General features: G+C 37.7%; 1 long non-coding RNA gene across 1 annotated transcript in view; it reads left to right on the forward strand.

Moving 5' to 3' along the window:
- Positions 1–203: 203 nt before the first annotated feature.
- Positions 204–21,597, forward strand: part of LOC138067508 (uncharacterized) — a 30,319-nt gene continuing 8,925 nt past the window's right edge. Inside the window, exons 1-2 of the long non-coding RNA XR_011141602.1 lie at positions 204–550; positions 3,903–4,005. This is a non-coding gene — a long non-coding RNA (uncharacterized lncRNA). The remainder of the gene's footprint in view (positions 551–3,902; positions 4,006–21,597) is intronic.

Genomic DNA, 21,597 nt, shown 5'->3' on the forward strand with positions numbered 1-21,597 from the left:
TAAATTATTGACCACTGTTGCTTATGTCATCTGTTTGCAGCCCAGGTGTCTGGTTTCTTAAGAGATTTTAGATTCAAAGTATTTCGTTATCTCAAACCCTGAGTAAACTCAGACAGACTCAGACATAATCTGTACCAGTTTGACTAACCAAAGTTATGCATCACTCCCATGATGCTCTGGATTTCTCTAACACTAGATAGCACCTGTTTAACCTTTGTTCTCCCAGCCGTTCAGAGCAAGCAGATCCAGTTCTGACCTGGCTAGATCGTCACTGCCTCTCCATACCAGCTACAGAAGGATATCTATTCCTAAACAAATAATAGTTGCTCTGACCTCCTCTTAAGTCACCTTTCAATCTGCCAGTCTTTCAAGATCTCTTTATTTCAGTAGTGTTGTCATAGACATGACTGCTTAAGGCTATGGAAGAGGCAAGTTTTGTAGGAAGAGGAAATATTTTTCATTAAAACAAGTGATACAGCTGAAAAAATTAGGCTGGATTTCTGGCACCGAAAGAAAAAGGCTTGCTTTTCAGGCCCAAAGAAAGATCTCTGTAAGTAAAAGATTGTCTGTTTTTTTTCCAGCTACACCAGTTTAACAAAGAAGTATTACCTCTCCCTATAAACCTACTTCTCCCTTTACAATATCAGGATTCCTCGAATTAAAAGTAGTAGCATAACTGATAAATACGAACTAAGACTGTCCTAATGTAATGATGTAAAAGCTAATTTGCACACCTAGTATACTGCATTTAGAGGAGATAATACCAGATTTGTTGCTAATTCTTTGAAAGATTCTTCTTTTTCATTTTGTTTTCTTATTCAATTTTTTTTTGGTACGTTCTGTCAGGATTAGGTGTCCTCTACTCACATAAATCAGGGTAGCTTTGTAACAGTCACCAGAAGAGAGAGATCCATGCTTAGTAAGAATTTGAAAGAGGATGTATAATTAGCTGCAAAGCAAGAGCAGTAGAATTCATTTCACTGCAGGGTAGAGCATAATAAAAAATGCACTTACTTTGTTTTGTTAAAATATAGCTCCTTTACTCTTTTAGGGGATTAGATGGTGATAGTCAGGCAAACTAACTTAGGAAAACAGCAAAGGAAACTAGTCCCAAGGTAAACCATCACAAAAAGATAGGAAGGGATTCTTAATCTCCTCAATAGATCTGCTCAAAAAATAGTAATAAAATGTCATTGCAAATGCAGTCCAATGTAAAATAAGCTTTACTTTTGTGTTATGTGATTCTGCCTGTTTTACTACTTTACTAGCTATATCTTCAACGTAATTATATGTTTAAGTATCCTTCCTAGCAGTATATTTGTACCTTTAATGACTGCAAGTACGTATGAATAGATGTGGGAGGAAAATAGATTTTTTGTCTTGTAAACAGGCAGTACTTGTCTTTTTATACTACTTTTTTACCTCAAGCCCAGACAGCAAGCTAAAATTTGAGGAAAAACACCTGGAAAACTTTTTTATGACAATCAAAATATTATGCTCTGCTAAATTATGGATTTTTTTTTTTTTAAAAAGAGTAGCTTAAGTAGGTGGAGTGAAAGATCCACAAAGTGCTATTTCTTGTCTTCAGTGCTGACCAAGACAGATGTCAGGGAAAAGTATAGAAACACAACAGATTTTATTAAAAAGGTGTTCTTCTTCTATAGACCTCTGACCTGAAGTTCAAGATCTTCCTGAGTAACAGTTTATATCTTACATTTATTAGACTTTGATAGATACACTCTGAGTTTACTTAGTGAGTTTTTTAATTTATGTACATTTTTTGCATCTGCAACATACTGCAACAAGTTCCACTGACTAATACTTTGTTGTGTGGAAAAATAATCTTTTTTTTTTTGTTTGAAACTATCATATGAAAAATTAATTTGATTTCCATTACTTTCTGTATTCAGAAAAGCAGTGAATAGTCATTGCATGTAAGTATGCCTTCTCCAGGCAAATAATGCTTCTTTCGATCGCTATAACTTTTGCCTTGTATTGTGCCTTTTTTGTAATGTATAATCCTTATCTATTTGTAGGTTCAATACAGAAGCAATCTGTTTCTTTAATCAGTCTTCTCTCCTTTCTCTGTACAGTTGCTTGTTTTACTGCATCCCATTTTAGGATAGGAAGACCAGGATTACCTGTAATATTGAATCTGTGGGCACTCCACCAACATATGCTGGAACATTCTGTGATTCTGTGAACATAATGATGTTTTCCATTTCATGTTCAGTCCCTTTCCAAATAATTCCTAAGCCTAAATTGCTTTTTTTAGGCTTTTTTTTTAATCTAAAAGCTTGTTAAAATTAACTATTTCAACCCTTTAAAAAGATCTCCTTTGCTTCTTATAGAGAGTAAACGAGGAATAAAGTTTGACATAAAAGATTTCACATTTGAACCAGTAAGATCTTAAGCTGAAAAATAATTTTGGCAAATTGGAATCTTGTTACAGATTTAGTGTGATGCAAGTGAATAGTCATAATAAATGTTGTAGGCAATATCTTTTGTTAATTTAACGACAACAGCTGAAAAACAACTGCATAAACTCCCCTGCACAGGAGCCTTCCTTCAAACTGCGTTTTCAGACCAGCTTTTCCTACTGACCTAATATTTGGATACATCTTTCGGCATCTGCAATGTCTTTGCTTTTCTACCCAAACAGAGGAAAGCCTTTAATTCTCAAAAGCTAGGTTAAACAAGAAAACAAAAAGCCCTGTCACATGCTGAATGTCTCTTGTGATCTTCAATCTCCTGTTCTGGAGATCGGAGCCAGGTGAATTATTAGCTCATGCAGGCATTCCCATGCTGGGGAAGGAGCTGTCTATCTCCCTATCTTGCTTTCTCGAGTGCCTGTTTGGCTCCAGGTCTGCCCTTCCCTGCTATGGAATTTCCACCACAAACCTGTGCGCTCTGGAGCAGTGCCAAGGCTGCTCACGTCATATATTCTTACTGGGCATTCACATTTGGCGTTTGTTCACCTCTCCACACCTGAAAGCAAGAAGGAAGCATTGGCCCTCTTGACTAATAGCAAATGTAATTCTTATTTTGGAAATAAGCAATATTTTTGTGGGGATTTTTCTTTCAAAGTCTTGTTCTGAATTCCATGAATTTGTAAAGCCTATTCACATGAATGATAGTTGAAGATAATTATAAATGATCTTTCCAATTGTATTTGAACCATACATTTGTATGGAAGAAAAAAAAGATCATTTGATTAAAAAGGGAAATTTGTTAGGTGACACTTGAGAGTTTTACCAGGTCTTCAAGATCTGTAGAAAGGTAAATATTTGTTCTGCAGTGCAAATTCCACAGCACATTCATCACCATTGTTCAGTCCTATGAGATACGAATTAACAGTGGGAGCAGAGGATTCAAGCCAGGGCTCCCGCACTTCATTTCAAATATGGACACTGATTCTACTTCTGACCCGGAAAATGTCATTTCACCTTTGAGTTTTCCACTTACCAATTGTAAACAGTCTACAATTATCTTTACCAGTATCAAAAGGAGCTTATGTAAACCATGCTCTACCTGGATATTATAAGGGTATGCAATGGGAGAGAAGCTACACTATCTTTTCTCAAAATCTCAGGATGTTTACTCGTATTTGGTGACGTGGTATAATAGGGATGGCAACCATGGCAAATGTTCACTATACTCACTATACTCCTGATCATCTGCCAATGATTATTATGACTATTACCTCTGCAGCAGGGAAAATGGAGCATATTTTAAGGCAACTTAAATGGGATACTGTGTCTATTTGTTTTGACATATTAGCATAAGCTGAAATCATTGATAGATTCCTGCTACTCAAGTGCTGTCTTTGAGACAGCTATCTCAGCCGTCTTCACTAAGCTTACCACCTAATTACAACCTGCATCCCTCTTTTTTTTTTCCAGCACATGTGCCAGATACCTTCTTTACTATCGTCTTCTCAAGAGAGGTGCCCTCTATGCTTGTGCCCCTGCAGTTGCTGGCCACCTAAAATGGAACAGAAAGCAGGTAGGCTTACACATGCGTGTGCACACACCCACATACCTGCTGAAGAGAAGGCCTGCTTGATTCCTGGGGCAGACTGAAGGAGACATTTCCCTTCTGCAGTCAGGGTTGCCCTGTAAAGTTGTTTTGCCTCCTTGATCTCTTTCTGAGAGGTGAATTTCTAAATTAGGCCAAAGGAGGACTTCATGAGACACGTTAGCTCTTAATTCTTAGTTACACTAAGCACAAATTTCTAGCAACATAAAGGATCATAAAGTTCAAATAAATTATATTTACAGCCTCTGTAAGGCCTCTTTACACTGTGAAAGTGGCAGAAATGAGAAGCAGCCCTAATGTTTGCAAAGTACTTTGAAAGGAGCCTTGTTTTATAAATTGGAAAGCATTATAATCTTTCAACTCGCTATCTAGCAAACGTTTCTTCAATCTTTCCTCTTTTTGTTGTGAGGACAGGTTTGGCTGCAATAACTTTACATTCAGCTACTTTTGGCTCACAAGAATACATGATACTGCTATCCACAACAGCATCCCCACTAACCTTACAAACATGCTAGAAAGGTTTGCTCCCACTGGATACTTCACAACCCCAAAGGCTGTCGAATCTGTTGTCATTCATATATATAAAGAAGTTGTGTGACTCCAGCAGCAGGAATGGGGAAACATAGTAGAAAGCCAAAGAGGTACAAGAAATGAGGTTAAAACAGGAAAATAAAAAAATAGAATAAATATAAGGAAGACTTTCCTGATGGTGCCATACAATAAGTCACAGAACAGCTATTTCTATAACTTCCTTAGGCCAGATCTAAAATTCTGCATTCAGTTATTAATGCAAGTCTTGAAACTGTTATTATTTTTTTCTTTACTCTAGATAAAGGACTGTAAATTCGTCCTTTTGTGTCTGTATGATTCATTCATGCAGTGTCCAATTGAAGCCCTTAATGTCTGGGTTTGATAATCTATCATATACAAGCAATTTCTCGAAAGTATTATTAAGTTAAAGATTAACTGACTACAGAAGATTTTTGTATTTGATTTACCAAAAGTGACACAGTAAGCAAACACGCATAGTCTACTGTCTGTGATTCATATGTATGAAACTGGAACAAAAAAGCAATAAAAAGGTCAGACACAGTGAATTCTATTTTCCCATCAAAAGTTAAATCACAGTATTGAATATGGAATGAAGACTTGCTCATGCAAATCATCAGCACAACAGACCTGAAATTCTTCTCCTTGAAATCAGAAAAAAAAAAAAAAAGATAATCCAGTGAAGCCAGTATGCAATATCAAAGAACACAAAAGAAAGCCACTCCCGGAGTACTAGTTATGTAAAAAGAAATGTGATGTTATTTAGAAACTTCACTGTTAAAGGAAATCTGATATGTATAATTTTATTTGCTTAGGAGAAAAAAAATCTTGATTGCCCTGTCAAGGAAGGTTGTAAATCTGGATGTTGGAAACAGGAAGCAAGAGTAACTGAAACTCTGCAGTGGAATCTTTCACATTTTCTGTTTAACTGGACATATTTTACATTGCTTACACAATGACATGCAGGTCCAGAAGATTACATGCCTGTAAATTGTCAGAAAGGCTATGCAAAAAACTATGAAGGGGTAGCTGAGGCACCTTAATTTATCAAGTCAGTAAGGTCCTAAGACTGTACTTATAGCCTTGATATTCAGGCAAAAAATTAGTCATGAAGTCTCATTAATAACCAGTGGAACCTCTTGTTTCAGTTGCACAGGCCCAACACACCACAGTGTTAGATGTCTTATACCAGTGATTTAGCTATGAGACATTTTGCAGTAATTTTCCTCCCCTGACCTTAGTAAGCTCTGATACTATCAAACATCACTTTTTTCTAGTTTTGTAACAGAACTAAAGTAAGAAAAGGCAAAGTTATGATGAATGAACACACATTTCCTCAAATATATATTAAGACTATGCAGAATTTCCCTTAATAAGATACAAAAGGCCTCATCTTGATCTTGCTGTCAATAAAGTCATTAATCCAATAGAATTATGCTGTAAAATGCTTGGAACCTTATCCTGCCGTCCAATCAATTTTATATAACCATTTATTTCAAATATATCAACCCTGACTTTCAATTGTACTCAGTTAAGAATAATGTGATCAGTGTTGAAACATGAGTTTTTGTCCGCTGCTCCATTAATGAGTTATCCCAAGGAAGGGAACCTTCAGGCAAAAGTAAACTCACTTGAGACAACTTCATACTAACACATCTCCACTGAATCAGCTGTCCTGAGTATAAGTGATATGAGTTGCAAGTGGGTCAAAATTTCTTAGCTTATAGGAGATTTGTAGTGTGAGATTACATCATCTTTTCTCTGAGCAACAGAGATTTTCCTATTAAGTCCACATCACTGTAATGAGTGAAGAGCAGTGAAGAAGCAGATAACTTTCAGAAGCTTACTTTAGAATAACTGTAAAAAATTATCTCTATTGGAACTTTTTGAAATATAATTCACCTCATTTTTGCAATCATGGTGAAATTACAGTGACATTAGTTACTAAATATCTGAGCTAATTTTGAATGCATGTTAGTGCAATGCACAAGGATGGTCCTTAAACGACCCTTTCAGATAGGTAAGGCTAATTAGAACTATTTAAGAGAGAGGAAAATTGAAGCAAGAAGGTGAAATGATTTATATAAATGTGTTTTATATAGGTATTTCTCTCTGCTGAGGTCCCTAATAGATTGATATTTGCTGTCTGTCTTTGTGTTTCCTCTTATCTATGTCTTTGGGAAAAAAGGAGCATTATTAGTGTCTTATAGCAATACCTTCTAAAATATTTAAGTAAGGACTCTTTCGTGCTTCCGGGTATAGCCAGGGGTAGGCAGATAAGCAGAGTGGTTGATTCCCAAGCTTTTTTAAAAAGTAATGTTCAGATCCTATCTGTTTCCACATCAGCACAAAATAGAAAGTTTTCTCTTGAGAAGAAGACACTGCAGAGATGACTCTCTGGATATTCCTTATAACTATTTCCATTTATCTATAGTTCATGTTTCTTACAGCTGTGATTTTAATGGTCTCCAAACCCAAGCACTGATATTGCTCTGCTCATCATTACCACATGTAATGATGCTAACCGTTGCTCAAAGACACCCTGACAAAAGAGAAATCTGAATTCACAGCCAGTTTATTTACCAGATAAATAAAGGTAAACTTACTCAGAAGGCAAAAATTACATCTGAAATAAAATGGGCACAGATGACCCTGTTAGGAGTATTAAATATGTGTTAGCCTTAAACATTGATTTAGAAATTCTTCGTAGAATAATACTAATACATTTATAAATATATTTCTAAATTCTTCCTAGAACGTGTACATTATTTCTCAGTTTTTCCCAGATGCAAGCACTGGTAAAATAACTAGTGCAATCTGGCCTTTAAAATATAGCTGGAAAAGCAATGCTGTAAGTGTAGTACCTCCCCAGCTTTTCATCCTTCCATTTTGGAGTTACTTCCCATTAGGTCCACCACACACAGGGAAGGCTTTCAGGGCAGCTGTTGCTGCCACGTTGTATGCCTTCTATTAGCATAGTCCTTAGTGGGAGAGCTTTATCCTTTCACCTTTTTCAGGCAGCTCATAAAACACTAAGAGGCAATAATCAGTTTAATTCCAAAGAAGAAAAATATGTCAACTACTGTCCTTCGCCTTACCCTGTCTGCATGTTGAAGCAGTTAAGGAGGGAAAGAGAAACTTGCCGCTTCTAGACCAGGATGTCCAGGACACACTCTCAAAACACACTGACAGCGTATCAAATGGCTAGTTTGCAGCATTTCCATGGAACACTCCGTCAGGGCAGAGCCTACCCTATGGACAACAGGGAACCTCTGAGACACAAGGCTATTTCAACAGGCGGCTGTGCTTTCCTTTCTTCTGAATTTTAGGGCTCTGAACCATGGCTTGAGATCTGATTTGCTTGGCTAGTCTGCCGATTCCAAAGATAAGGAGATGATTTGTGATGGAGAAATATAATGCAGTATTTTACAGATTGGTGTCACCTCTTTCACTGGCCAACTCAGTCCTTCCAGAGGATGCTGCTTATTGGATTAGCTTAAGGAAGGCTACAGTTAATTTTTTCTTGTGGAAATAGATAAGTCCATGCTTCCACCCTAAGTGCCACAACCTGGACCTAAGTAAAACAAATACTATTATAGAATCATGGAGTTATTTAGGATAGAAATGATGTACAGAGGTCTTTAGTCTAGTCTCTGTCCAAAGCATGGCCAATGTCCAAGTTAGATTCAGCTCTGAAATTACACTGGGTTGCTCAGAGTCCTATCCAGTCATATCTACTAAAGCATTTAGCTAAAGAGCAGCTACTCCTCACCGAGAAAAGGTCGAACATCAGCATTTTCTGCTTGCTGTAAAACCTAGCAGGAAGCAGGTGACTGATGGATTGAGTGATTTGATTATGATTCCATTTTTGCCTGTGATCATCTGCCAAAAGCAGTTTGGTGGAGCTTCAATGTTTCTTTTCATTTTGTTTAATAAAACAATGCAGATGGAGCACTCTAAACAATGAAAAATTGCTCTCATGCACGACGAAGTGAAAAACACTCCACAGAGATTTTAACGGGCTTTGTTAATGCATATAGAACATGCATCTTTCCTAAGTACCATGTCACATCTTTCAAGCTGATATTACAGGTGAAAGGGGAAAAGGAACCGAAGAACACTCTAGGAATTTATCTAGGAACTATGCTCTTCTCCTTAATAGAACCTGGTCTTCCTTTGTTTTTTGACATATGAGTGATACAAAAAAGAAGTTTCAGCAGGATTATGAATGGCATGGGGCCAAGCCTCAAATATAACTGTCAAAACCTTATACAGGAAGAAAAGGGGGAAGAGGAAGCTCAGAATATGACAGATCTGTTGCTTCACTTCCACCGAAACACAAACTCTTCTTGCCATCCATTAAAGATTTTAATGAGGATTTCCAGTCCAAGAAACGTTCATGAACTCTCCTTTTGTGTGGGAAGGGTTGATCATGACTGATTAGATCAGGCCGTGGAAAGACTTCTTTTCCTGTCTTACTGTGACTTTGATCTAGACACTCACCATGTCTCTACTTCAACATACTTCTCTCTACAATAATACCAATAGCTATCTTTATAGCTGAAGCTGAAATAGAGGTGGTGAGGTGTAACATTAATATTACTGCTGTGGATTGCTTTTTCTCATTCTGTAACATCAGATGGGAATTTGTTTGAAGAGCACAGTAGCATAAACTTGACCCATCAGAAATCTGTCAGTGTTTAGGGACTGTGCTATTTTCAGTGCAGGTAGGATCATAAAATCAGGAATAACTATGCTTAATAAAAAGATCAAGAGGACATACATTACTCATGAATCAATCAAAGAGGTCATAGCCTGAGTTTTTCACTGATTCACTCATACGCTATTTACATCTGATTTTACTCTGCATTAGACACCTTTATGCTCTATTTTTAACTCTCGTTGAGAAAACTGCTCACTCAACTGTCATATGTTTCCAAAGCCAAATATAGATATGAATTGCTTTAGATTTTAGACATATGCGTGGTGTTAAAATTCACAGTGATGCATGCTAGGGAAAGATTCTGTTCTCATTTCACACTTCTGACAATCTGAAGCACCTCCTCCTACTTCAGTGAAGATAGTCATTAAATCATAGCAGAATGTGGGTCCTTGACTTTAGCGTGGCTTTGTGAACTACTGAAGGCATACTTTTCTTCACCCCAAACACGGGTCCTATGAACAAAAAACTTTGCACACCAATCCTCCCATCACAATAGATGAGCGTAGATAAAAGGTTGGGATTATGTCACTGCATAAACCTCAGGGGTCAGATTTTGTAACATATTTTGATTCTTAAATATGCAAAACTATCCAAACAGATGAGATACCTTTGAAAATCCCACTAAATACCTGTCTGCTTTTTAAGACAACAATACGTCTCAGAAAAACTATCCCCGATTAAGCCATTATCATATTCAGTAAGGAACAACATAATTTTAACATACATTGCTACATAGTCCCTAAAAAAAAAAAAAAAATCCTAGCTTGAACAAGCAGATGAATTTGACTACTGTTTCAAATTTTATGCAATATACTTCTCAAGATAGATAGTCAGTAGCATATAGGAACTGCTTAGATATAAGGGTAATGCTTGAAGAAAATGCTTCATTTACTCATGCAAAGGCTATTAAGGCTCCTACAAAGCAGAAAATGAATTTGAAAATTCCAGATCGTGTTGCCTTAAATTACTGCTCACTGGTAACTGTTTAAAGGCACTTATGCAAGTTTACCTTTCTTCCCATGCCTGACACCAATAGTGGTGAATTTGGTGAAATAAGAAAACAGGCAGATGAAGGGGCTGGTGAATAGCTTCTAATTTTGTTGTATGAATTCTGGAATCCTCAAATTTAACCATCCGGCCTGACCAGTTATCCAAAGTCAGCCACATAGAAATTAAGAATCTACACTTTAACTTCAGCTCAAAATGTCCCAAGAAAATTGATCAAGTGCAAAAGGTGAAAGACAAAAAAGAATGACCAAATCTAGGTAACAAAAGAGATGTACTTTACTAAGGATTTATTTGGGCTTCCTCTCACAAGAGTTCACAGTCTGAATCTGAATTCCTTCACTCCTACCTTAGGCTGTGCCTAGGCGAATTTCTATCACCACTGAATGCATTCAAAAAATCCATCATCTGCATCCTCATTCATTTTCTGTCTTTGGCATGTGAATTCTGAGTCTTAACAAACTGCTGCCCCTAAGTGTCCCATAAAAAGCAAAGATGGAAAAAGGCGAGGGGCAAAAAAAGCTTCTCTTGGCACAATCAGTAGAACTATGGCAAGAGAAGTATCTTCTTGGGCCAAAGCTGTTACACTACCTTTATAGCTGACACAAACAGTAACTGGACAGCTGTACAGTAACTGGAGTCACATAAATATAATAGATAATTATATTCCCCTTAGTTAATTCCAATATATCTGTGCACGAGACCACAGGCATAGTAAGGCTTTTCAAATGTCAAAGTGATGCTGGCAAATCAGTGTTTCCACATATGACAAAGTTCTGTGCTACCACGTCAGCAAGAGCTACCCTGAGGTGGCCCTGATCTCATTCACGTCCCAGAAGAGGTCTTTCTGACCACAGCTGATGACAAAGATCCTATGGGGGTCGCTTGCTGGATCCTCATCCGCACTTACATATCTGAACTCTTTCTAATGTCTTGCTGGTTCATAGATCATTGTCCCACTGACATTCACTGTAACTTACAGTTAGCTGCTGAGTCACTTTCCTTTAAAGTAAAGATTTGGTCACATGAACATCAGCAGTGCCTCCTAGTCATCTCACATTAGTTATCCTCTTTGCAGATGTTCTATGTAAACTAGCAAGCATATTTCCTCTTTCTTCCAAATTTAGTTTCATTTTCTTGTCTTTTTTTTTTTTTTTTAATAATGAGCAACATGGAAAATCTCCATTGTCAGTTTAGATACGAGGTCTCCAAACTCTTTTCTTTCTCATCCTAGAATCAGGATAAATGGTTATACATTTATTTTCCTTTTTAAACATTTCTTTCAAAATATAATGCTTGTTATTTTGATATAGAATCAGATAGGATGAAGTATTTGCTTATTTATTAAGCATAATATAGTGGTGACAATGAGCTGAGAATAGACTCTAACTGCAATCACCAATTCGGTAAAATTTGTTGTTGGCTTCATGTCTTTGTTACTGAAAAAGGAGCTTAGCAGATGAGGTGGGGGATACTAAAGTATATTATTTTAAAATCAAAATAATTACCTGGAAAAAATTCAGGGGCAATTCTAAGATTTTGTTCAGGAAAGAATTAAAAAAAGAGAAAGCATGAAAAATGTTAGATCGTATCTGCTATCAGGAACAAATTAACTCATTCAAAAACCATAATCAAGACAGAACAAATTGTACAAAAGGTAGGTTAAGTTAAAATATAGGATAGAATCATTCTAACGTAACAAAGAACAACTTGTCTTATCTTGACTACTGTTTCAGAAAGCATTAGTTGGATTAAAAGTCCTACTCAGAAAAAGCTTTTGATTACACTAGAAAAATGTCCTGGTATAAACCAAGATTTGAACGCAAATTGAAATATCAGAGTAGGTTTGTGGGAAAACTGAAAAAAAAAAGTCTATCCTGTAGGAAAACAAGAGTTCATATGAAGGTTTACCTCTTCCTTTTTATATAATTTAACTGTACTGGTATATTGCATCAATAGAGTGCAAGTTTCACATATGAACCATACCTATATGAGCGTCTTTATCATCCTGTATATACATTTTATTAAAATGGATAATTATATCACTAGAACGAATTAGTAAACTCTTCCTATAAAAATGAAGCATTGCCAAAAAAAAAAGCCTATTCTAGTTCTCTGAGCAAAATGAAATACACTAGCTAAAATATTTCTGGCCAGAACAAGTGTGTCTAATTTTGCCGACATTAGACAAACTGTTTTGGTTTGTCTTTCGCGCTTTAGCTGACAATGCTGCAAAACTTTTCGGAGCAGTTCAGGCCAAAGTTTTCAGAGTCTTAAGTAGGATAGTTTACAACTCTTCTACTCCTCTTCTCATTCCACATATGTTCATTATGCCTCAGACTCATCTCAAACTTGAATCTCACTTAGGTAAAATCATGTTACCGGTGTAAGTATTTTGGCTGAGAATTTAATTTTTTTTCCAAAATAATTAAATTAGTATATTATCAGTATATAACTTATTAAGGAGATGGAAGTTGAGACTTACAGATTTATGATTCTTTATCCTGAAAGAATTTCTTTCTTACTGGTACTGCTATAGCAGACATGTTTCAAGCAGTAGAGCTCTGGGAGCTGACAAGGCTTTACATTGCTCACTTGGCAAAAGAACAAGTTACCACAGGGTAAGTTAGAGTGTGAAATTACAGCAATGTGGTAGCTGCCAGGTGCATATTCTTATCCCACAGAAAACACGAAGGAGCTTACCTCTTACCTGCCAGCTTGTGAAACAAGGCACCAGGGCAGAACATGCAGTGTGCACTGGTTGGAAGAAATCCAGCTAAAATGCAGAAACAGGCATCTCAAGTGATAAAATTTTCAATTGTGCAGGTAACTGCAAAACTGCTGGTTTTGCAGCTAACTACAAAATGGAATGTGAACCACATCCTTCATTTATTTATTAAATTCATGCCAATTCCTCAGCATACAAGTTCTATCATGCTTCCTAAGTCTCATCAGTGATTTTGGCACAGAGAGCCCCACTGAAGATACAAGAGTGTAAGTAGGTGAATGCTTACATATTTACTCAGATGGATGGAGATGTAGCAAGAAAAGTAGCTGAATGTTAGAAAATTCTCATAAAAAGTCTGTTCCCTCCTATAAGTAATACCTTCTCAATCTTCCAGCTCCTCCACATGTAAATCACATCAATTTACACTCCATTTCGTTGACTTATACTCTAGTAAGTGAGTGTAAGTAGGTCTTAAGGTGTCTAACTGAGCATAAATTACACACTTTACACACCACCTCTGAACTCAGCTCATAGGTTTTAAACAAAAGCAGAGTAATAAATCGATGTTTTGGAGGAGGGAGGATATGAAATGTATATCCATTTTGGCTTCTCAGGGTTATCATTGTATTTCATCAAAACTAATAAAATCCTCTGGCCTTTTACTCAAAACATTATTTAACTCAAATTGAGATATGCACAAAATTATTTAAGCAGGTTAAAAAGCCAGAAAAAAGTGACAAGATTAAATAGATTGTTTTTTTTTTTTCCCCCATCTCAGTTTTGATCTGTCACTGAAAAGAAAAGAGCTTCAGGGAACCCTATGTCATTTTCTGGTTTGGGCCACATGCTGAAATCTCTCTTGTTGAATTTCATTCTGTTTTGCTGTCAGTTTTACAATGGAATATGAATTTAAGTAAATTGTTAATAAGGTTTGTGGCAGAGCTACCAGGCTATAAATAGTTTTTCAGAGCTAGTAAACATCTATTTAGAAACAATGGAAACTATTTATTACCAGATGACTTACTCATAAGGTCAATTATTGCTACAAACATTTAATTAAATGGGGATGTAAATTTGATGAGCCTACTCAGTAAAAGCAAGCACTGTTCTACACTTTGAAAAGGTGAATAACAGAACTGTCTCTCCATCATTTCAGTTAAAATTAATTGGTCTCTCAGAAGTCTAGTTTTAGAAAATATGCAAACTTCCTGGTTCATCTTCCCCAGAATATTATCTCCATTAACTAAGAACAATATGATTTACTTTAATACTGGGAAAAAATGAGGGTAATATTTTGCTTAGGAGTTTTAATTTTTAATTTTTGTTGTTTTCTATGCTTGGAGGAGGGCTTCTTTAGAGGATGCTGTGGAACTGGAAAGGAAATACTATTTAAGCTCAGAAACCTGTTATTGTTAGTGCTCTGCCCCCACAGTTTTAAAAACAGACTCTGGTACTTACGAGAAAGGAGAATTGCATTGCTCTGTGACTTCCTCCCCGATAACAAATTAATTAGATGCCAAGTGCTAAATACTGGATTCAGTGTATTCAAAGGGACACTTACGAAAACAAAAGAGTTTGGCATCTGAATAGCCTATGTTTCCTTCTGAAAATATTTATTTTAATACTTCAAAATAATGGCAATCCTTGGAGTGTAACATTCACAATTCAGAGCTCACAGAGATTTTTTCAATTTTAATAGAATTCATTCTTAGAAATGATAATTACACGCCAAGCTCACCCTGCCAGCACCACACTGTAAAGCTAGGAAAATCAAAAGCCTTACTTTTTTGCATTTGCTGAACCAGAGCTTTTCTTGAAATCCCTTTGTTGAAACCCTGCCTGATATTATGAACCACATATTGGACAGACTCTTCCAGCCTTCACTTAGACAACATCTTCAGTGAAACCAATCTATCACTTTGCCCTTAGATCATATCTGTTTAACTGGTTAGAGCTGAACAGTTATGAGAGAGATTTTGTGAGTTTCAGAACCAGAAAGGCAGAATAAACTGTTAAAAATACTTGAAGCATGTAAGTTGCACCTATATTTGTCCTGTTCAACATCTCTAACAATAAACTTGAGGAGGTGATGAAGCACTCTCATCAAGTTTGCAGGGGACACTAAACTGGAGGGACCAGTCGAAATACTCGAGTGCAGGACTGTCATCCAGAAGGACCTAGATAGGCTGGAGGAATGAGTTCAACAGGAATGTAATGAAATGCAACAAAGACAAATGCAAAGTCCTGCACCTGTGAAGGCAGAGCCCCTTGCAGTGTTTACTGGCTAGGGACTAACAGGTTGCGGAGCAGCTCTGTTTGGAAGGCCCTGGGGGCCCTAGTGGGCAGCAAGCTGAGCATAAGCCAGCAGCATGTCCTGGCAGTAATGAAGGCCAACATCATTCTGGGCTGTTTGAACTGTATTACAGACAGCAGACAAACAGAAGTGATTATCCCCCTGTACTTGGCACTCATTAGACGACATCAAGACAACCGTGTCCAGTGTTGTCTCCTGTCCCACCCCCCAGTACAAGATGATGATATACTGCAGCGAGTTGAGTAGAGGGCCACCAAGATGGTCAGGGGCTGGAGCGCCTGCCCTGTGGGAAGAGGCTGCAGGACAGGGGCTTGTTCAGCCTGGAGAAGAGATGGCTTCAGAGGGACCTAACACCTACACAGTGGGTACTGAGAGGATGGAGCCAAGCTCTTCACAGTGGTGCACAGTGCAAGGATGAGAGACAGTGGGCATAAGCTACAACAAGAGCAGTTCACACAGGACATAGGGAAAAACTTTTTCCCCATGAGGACTCATGAACTGCAACAGGTTGCCAACAGGGGCTGGGCTGCGCAGTTTCCATCCTTGGAGGTTTCCAAGACCCAACAAGAACCCTGGGCAGCCAGGTCTGACCTCACAGCCAACCTTGCTTTGAGCAAGGGTTTGGACTAGTGACCTCATGAGATCCTGTCCAGCCTGAATTATCCCATGATCTTATGATTCTGTTTGAGCCATTAGGATATACATGTGATCCTTATTTAGAAAGATACGTAGTTGTGATACTGTAAACCCCAAATGATTTCTACCTGATTAATCAATGTGAGGCTGAATAGCTTTGGATTATTACATATTAGTTACTTAGCTCACCTGCATAGCACAGGTCGTAGAAGACTGACGTCATCTGCTGCAAGTAATGAAAATGGAGGGGAGGAACTTCTCCTCCACTTGCATTTCCTGAAAAAGGACATGACAGAGAACCTCATTCAGTGGGAATTCACACTATTTATAACGTGTAATGAACTCACAGGAATCAGAGACAATATCTCTGGGGCTGCAAGTCTCCTCTTTCAAGGTAGTCCAGAATAATAATAATAAAAAAAAAAGGGTCCATGTCACACAGTATAAGAACAACTTACAAAAAATCTCTCCTTCTCCCCTCGTCAAGACCTATACTTGTACACAGTGAAAAAGAAACTAAAAACAGGCAAATAATTTCATCAGAAACAGTGTCAAAGACTGGCATAGAAACCCAGTGTCATCATTCTGTTACTCCGTGTATAGAATTCTGCTCTCCTGGAAGTCATGCACACATAATCCAGTTTTTGTAAGCCAGGATAATAAAATGTCAGAGTCAATGTTGCAGCAAAGGCAGAGGAAGAAGGCCATCAAATAGGCACAAATGTCCTAGAGCATTATTAGCTCATGATGATGCTGTTTTTGCCTAATGGAAGAATGGGCTGTAGATCTACAAACTGGCATGAAGCAGCACTGTAGTAAGAACAACTGGAAGGAGGTCCCTGGAAAGCAGATATAACTTGGATGTCAAACTATTTCACAGCAGATTTTGTCCTGAATGCCCACATGCCTCTCCAGTGCTGCAGGCAAGGTGCTGCTAGAGTTATTCCAGGTGATTCCACATAAGCTTCACCTTTCATCTCCCAGCTCATTCTAACTTCACACCAAATTAAATAAGTTATTTATTTCAGCCATAGCATATTTTGGAATGACCAAAGGGTTTGTGCCAGCCAAGCCATACATACTGGCCATACATTTCACTTCTTAATACCCCTGCCCATCAGAGTCACATTTCACAAATGTTTAGAGTTCTGGCTCAGTGAATGTCTTTTTAATGTACCTCTTTCTCTTTGGGTTTCTTCCGTTTGTTTTGTGAGCGTTAACTATCTTAACATTTTCTGTGTAATTAAGTAGGTAAATTAAATTAAAGTCCTGTTTATGACTTTCCAGTCTATTTCTGTTTCATCAGAATTAAAGGGGATGCTATTTAGAAGGTTAGGTAATAATTGCTGAAAATTCATATCAAGCAGTCTGAGCATCCCAGGTAAATACACACAGGAAACTAATTTAAGCAACCTTGGTAGCAATTAGCCCATTTTCCCCATAATGCTGTGAAAATATTATTTGAGTGCTTTATCAAATGTATTTTATTTGCCCAATAGGCTAGAACAGTTTCTCTGGAGCCATTATTCTTCATTGTGTAGAATACAATATTCCACGTATTCTACATAGACTATATGTCACATAATAGCTTTCCTTTATCTGCATATACTATATATTTTATACCTTTGGGTTTTTTTCAATTCTATTAACTCATTCAGCTGCAATTCAAATAGGCTCATGAAAAATAATGCTGAACCTGAATATTACTGCACAGCTCCAGTAGGTACACAATTAAACAGACTGTGACTGAATCTGCTGAGATCACAGCAACAACTTGTTCACAATGCAACTGTGCTTTCCAATGCCAAAAGTACTCGTATGCTGCACTCGTTTGCATGTTTTTTCGGGTCTAATAATAAAGGCAGTTGCTATCAATATAAACCTTTTCCTGAGAGGTGAAGGATGTAGAACATCCACCATCTACTTACTTTGTAACAGATATTGAGACTAAGGGTTAAACAAGTAAGAACAACTCCTATCTGCTTTACAGAAATACAGAACAGGAGAGTCAAGGAAATGGCACAAGTTTGACCATCCCTGAGAAGAAATGAGACAGCATGTGTAACTCTTTTCCAGTTTTAAGAGCTGATTATCATTGATTGCTGTAATAATAATTACTGCTCTTAAGTTAGAAACAAAATACGGGGGAAAATCAAGCTGGTAATTAGATTGATGTCATTTTAATGACTTGACAGTTCACGGCCTGCAAGAAAACTTGAGGTTTTCAAGGTTTCAACACAACAAGGCAACTGCTAGCCAAGATGGCTTGTGACCTGTCTGGGTTATTTTTAAAAGTATGGAATCCATGAATATTTACCTTCAGCTAAACCTTCAGCTACCTTCTGAGAAGACAGGAAAGTGAGATTTTCCACCCAGACAATAACCAAAGACTTCTTTCCCACCAAGTATTCACTGAGCAAGACAACCAGAGCAGATGCTCTGTGATCCACACAGTCTCCAGGAGAGCATCACTCCTTCACCACCATCCACCTGGATTTGAAATTGTTAATTCCGTAATTCAGGAATCTCCATAAAACTGAGCGAGAGACAGCCCTATGGTGAGGGAACCCCTTCAGAGGGCACAGTCACCAATTCAGCAATTGGAAAGTGCCTGCTGCCATGTTTAGCTGAAGTAAGACACCCTCCAGGAAGCGATCTTTCCTCTCCACAGCAATTCCAAAATCACGTCCCCAGAGGTAAAGGCTGTGTAGAGTGGAAAGGGATAACATCTGATTGGAAAGCTGCAGACCTTACTCACTTAATCAAGACATTTATTGATTACACTAGCATAACACAATGAGACAAGATTTATAAATGTTGAATCGGGCTTTAAGGTTGCTCCAGTACAGGCAGAGTCCTAACCATACAAGATATTTCTTTCTTCACATATGCACGAATGAAGAAAGACCCCTGCCTGAGCTAGAAAGGAAAAATGAAAAACTATTTCAAAGTACTGCTTTAGAACAGGTAATACAACAAACAACCTTGACTTGCATTTAACACTGAAAAGTGATTGGTTTGTCCTGTTGTTTCATGGTTTCATAAGTACTTCCCAAGGGAAAAAAAATGACAGGCTGCTGATAACAATATACTGGATCAAAATGAGTATGAAACAGCTTTTGGGCTATCCAGTGCTCCCAAACTCTCCTCCTTCCCTCACTCTGCCTTTCTAGTTTTCATATTTTGAAGCTTCTTTTCAACTTTCTTACACTTCTACTGAAGGCTGTGCAAATAGTTTAAGCTATACTCAGTTCTCTGCATTTTTTTCTTTAAGGGATTTAATTTGTTAATACCTTTAAAATCACATGTGGAACCTTCTGCCTTCTTGCTGCTCTTGCACCCCGGAGGGAGAAGCTGATGAGCAGAGAAGGGCCACAGGCACATGAAGAAAACACAGAGCCTCAACTATTTTGATGAGAACATTGAGGGCTTCTTTAAGGAGACCCTTACAATCCTCCCAGAACACACAACCAAAATATGTCTGCTGTGTTCCCAAAATGTGTAACAGGTCATTCTACAATGCTGTTGTGTTCTGGTGCATGACTAGAAGGTATCTATTAAGTTTTAATCCTAGCATAGACTCATTATCAGAAAATGACAAAGAATTTGAAACATGGGGCCCTTCACTGACCTCCTAAGAGACTGTTGGATCCACTCCAGATAAAACTTCTTCCTTGATAAAATTTATGAACAGACCTGTCTGTGTCACTCCACAGAGAGCAAAAGATCATCTTTCCCTGCTCCTTTGCAGCCCCTTTGCACAGAAATTGTGCCACAAGAGTCCAAAATATGGTCAAATTCTGCCTCTAATTCAATATCCCTTTAACATACTGCTATAGCCATTTCCTCTCATAAACTTCTCTGGCAGGACTGTGCCATGAATAGGAGATGCCAAAGCACATCGAATTTGAGCAATTGCTGTTAGCTAGAAAACAGTAGCAATAACCAGTCAAGCAAATAGTTGCTCTAAACTATGCTGTCAGCTCTATAAGCTGGAACAGGGCTTTCACTTTCAACTGCCATCACTAAGCAGAACCATGAATTAAGACTTCTACGAGAGGCTTTGTATTTAGATACAACAAAGTACTAGCGGTAACACAAGGAAAGGAAACTTTAGGGGAAGATATAGGTCATGGGAAAAAAAACGAAAATACGGCATTTCTGGAAGATATGCACATCTATGGGGCTTCACCTTTCCCTCTCTTCCACTTCACACTATCTTTGCCTCTGGACAAGGAAGGATAAAGTTAAAAGTTGCTGCTGATAGGGCAGCATTTGCCAGCTGTTCTGCAGGTATGAAAATGGCTGTATAAATTAGAGGAGCAAAGAGTAATTGAGGCATTTTTCCCTAACTTTTTTTCATTTTCTTTTGCAAGTTATAGCAGCAGTCACTTGTGCTTATTACATCGCACTCAGTGATTTAGTTATGGTTGGAGATTCAGGTGTAAGATAAAGGGAAACTGAGAAATGAAAGGATTGGGAGGAGAAGCCTCCTATCAAGGGATGAAAAGCAGATAACATAAAAGTTCAGTCCTCTGAATCAATAAAAAAAAACAAAATTAAGAGTTAATAGTAAGAAGGAAGTAATCTGCAGCACAGATGAATAAAATAGGCTCAATAACCTAAGTGGCATCAATGGAGTAGTCAATCCATTGGCAGAAAAGCAGTGAAAGCTGGAAAAGGTATTTAAATAGCAGCAAGAACGGCCAGTCAAAAGGCTTGAATGTCTTATAGCACTGGCCAGGATAATTAGATAGAAGAAACAAGCAGGCTATGCAATGGCTGGATGAAGAACAGACAAAGCGTGAGACACAGCAGCAGAGAGCACAGGAAATCAGAGCTCAATGCCAGCTGCAGCTCTGAGGGCCAGAAGAAAGGAAGTCCTCTCGACTGCTGCAGTCAGATTTTGCTTGTGAAATGAAGATTAAGAGGCCATTTGATCGTCATTTGTATGTTGGTACATAAAGAAAGTCGTCTTTACTCAAAGGAAGAAGCAACAGGACCCAATGATTGAAAATTCAAGATAGACAAACTCAAATATGTACTTAGCATTGAAAACAGTTACCCACTACCATGGATTAACAAGAGTTTGTTTATCCTTAACTATGTTCTCTCTCAGCTAAAAGTTACTAGGCTTAACACTTTTAAAGGAAATTGAGCATTCTCTAGCTATTTGAGACAGGCCCCTTAGATAGTTCCACAGCCTGTTTTAAAATGTAGAACCTGTTAAAGATTGTTTAATTTCAAGATACAGGGTATACAAAAAACAAAGTATTGAAATTAAACTAGTACCTGAAGTAAGGCTTCTGAGGTATTTCTCATTTTTGTGACTGCTTCTGCTTTTTCTTGTGGTATTTGTTTGCACATACTATTAGAAACTTGTTTTAATGAAAGTAGAAGACAATTACAAGTAGATATGAAACCAAACTGAGCCACTGAGATTGCTTGCTGCCTATCACCATTTCTAGTTAAGAGAATTACTAGAAGTGCTTTGTTCTTCTGAACTCAACTAGATGAAACTCCTAGGCCTCTGAAACCATCCTGTATAGTGTAACAGTATCATAGTTAGATCTGCCTGAATCTGTATTAAAAGCAAAAACAAAT

Source organism: Struthio camelus, chromosome 5, assembly GCF_040807025.1.
Source record: "Struthio camelus isolate bStrCam1 chromosome 5, bStrCam1.hap1, whole genome shotgun sequence".
In the NCBI taxonomy this organism is placed as follows: domain Eukaryota; kingdom Metazoa; phylum Chordata; class Aves; order Struthioniformes; family Struthionidae; genus Struthio; species Struthio camelus.